We start from the raw sequence: 2468 nt of genomic DNA on the forward strand, positions 1-2468 counted from the left end.
TAAAAGATTAAGTAATCTTATTCTTTTATAAAAATTGTAAGATTGTTTAATCATATAGCTGTCTGTGATTATTGAAAGTGTGTTATACAATTATTATAAATGTCAAACTCGTAAATAATATAATTAAATTTACCATTTCAGGCGCAAAAGACTAAAGACTTGACACATAAATTAACAGATCTCATAAGTTTTACGGAAATGAATAGAGAAGTAAAATAATTTTTCTAATACTTTTCCTAAGTATATATGATTTTTAAATCTCTTTATGTAAGATAATATCTTCATAAACAAAAATTATATTATATTACAGATTTATCAGGTTCTTTTGCAAATGTCACTTCGGCCATTGGAATTCCGCGGAATAGAATCATGTACCATTTTGGTTACAAATTCATTAACAAGGTTAATTTTTATAATCTTTAAAATTATTCACATCTATATAAGTTTATATGAAAAGAACAATTTTGTTGAAATATTTAAAAATTTAGCTTGATACAAAATAATGGGAGAATCCTATTTGTCTATAGTATCGTTTGCCTAAATCTTTTATTTGCGCACTAAAATTATTGTCTACAGTTTGATTGTCTACACTTTTTTTGCATACATAAATAAAAATCTCAGAGGTAAATCTCTGTACATATTATTTATTGCAAAGAATATTGTTAAGGCCTTAGTCTAAAGGTTTACAATGTTCGTACGGAATGTTAGAGATCCTGATTCGACTCCTGGCCAAGGTAATATTTTTCGTAATAATTTCACAAGTTTTAAAATGTATAATTAAATATGGAAAGATTATTAATATTTCAGATGAATTGTATTGAAAGTCCGATACTAACAAAGCGTAATCATATTTTTTAGATAAATTCATTTAAAGAACATGTATATTAGTTTAACATCTCTTTGACTATTAAGTGGCATTTTTCGTATATAAGAAAAATAATTCTGTTAAACCATTAAAGTAATTATATAAAAAATTTCGGCAATAATGAACAATGCAGTACAAAAATTTGTTGTTCTAGCAACCAGCTTCAGCGTTCTACATAATTATCTGATAGTTCAAAAATTATTTTTAAATTAGTAGGAGAGACTGAGACTTGTGTATTGATATAAGAGACAAATTAGCATTGCGTTCCGTTTACGTATTTATGATAAAGGAAACAATGGAAAAGTACTGCAAAATATTTTTTTACAATCTAGATGTTTCTCTCTAAGTTTTATTTAAACCAAACAAGTATTACAAATTCGATGGGGTGTGTTGGCTCATATCGTAAGAAAAGATTAGGTTAACTCGCATGTGTGAACAATTAGTTACAATTTAACTCTTACCAAACGCTTTATATTTACAATATTTTTATATTAACATGAGGTAGAATTAAAATAATTTACACTTATTTTTCTGTAACATTTAACTTGCTATTTGATCATTACAAAATAACTTTGAAAGATACAATTTTTACTAAAAAATACATATCTATTATCTAATTTTTCGTCGTATCTTTAATGTATACGAAGGTTCTCCTCAGCAATTCGACACATTGTTGACGCTTATACCAACAATCGGTGTTAATTTTTGCAACGATTGCCCTGGGTCATCTGAAATCAGCCCTTCAACGATTGCGTCCTCGCGATGCGTTCTTTCAAATGACTCTTCCTCGCTGGCACACAATTTTCGTTGGATTGTTCTAAAACCATATATTTTGCCACAACATCATAAATGATTGGGTACTCAAAAACCGAATTACTTCCGTTGCTGAACGTTCAGTGCGAAGACTCTTCGATTATATTCCGCATTTGATTTCAACATCGTGACCATTTTGAGAATATGACTGTTTACTAGAAGCATCAAGCTTTCTCGGACGCCAACCTCTGGTGGAGGTCACAATATAGCAAAAAATTTAAATTGAAATTTGTCCGGATTTTGATGACACACCTTATACAATGCAGTATGTTCGTATTTCATTTATTGCAAAGAAATTATACAGTGTATAGAACCATTACTGGTATGAAAATGTAGAGAAAGGTTCTATTTATCATTATGATATATTTTAATCATAATAATTATCATAATCATAATAATTATATCATATTGATATATTTTAATCATAATAATTAATTGTTTAAAAAAAAATCTAATGTCAAAATTGTGAAAACTGTGCCAACGAGATCCGGTCTCTCCTATCTAGTTAAATTTTTTAATATTTTAGCAAAATCGTTCTTTCCGTATAATAATAATTTATAATTTATATAATCAATGGATGAAAAAAAATTATAGTAATGATAAAGTATTTATAATTAGTATAATTGTGCTTTTTCTTTCTAGTTCTTTATATGAATACTTATTGTTTTTATATTACAAATGGATACTTCTCCTATGTCTCAATTACTAAAGTTCAACGGAATTAATGAAACATGTATAGAAAGGAAATATATGATTATAATATCTTCCGTATTGTTAACTTATTATTAAT

At 27.1% G+C, this 2468-nt stretch overlaps 1 pseudogene; it reads left to right on the forward strand.

Moving 5' to 3' along the window:
* Positions 1-141: 141 nt before the first annotated feature.
* Positions 142-2446, forward strand: LOC105625494 (annotated as a pseudogene).
* The last annotated feature ends 22 nt before the right edge of the window (positions 2447-2468 follow it).

This window comes from Atta cephalotes (assembly GCF_000143395.1).
Source record: "Atta cephalotes unplaced genomic scaffold scaffold02006, whole genome shotgun sequence".
Taxonomy (NCBI): Eukaryota; Metazoa; Arthropoda; class Insecta; order Hymenoptera; family Formicidae; genus Atta; species Atta cephalotes.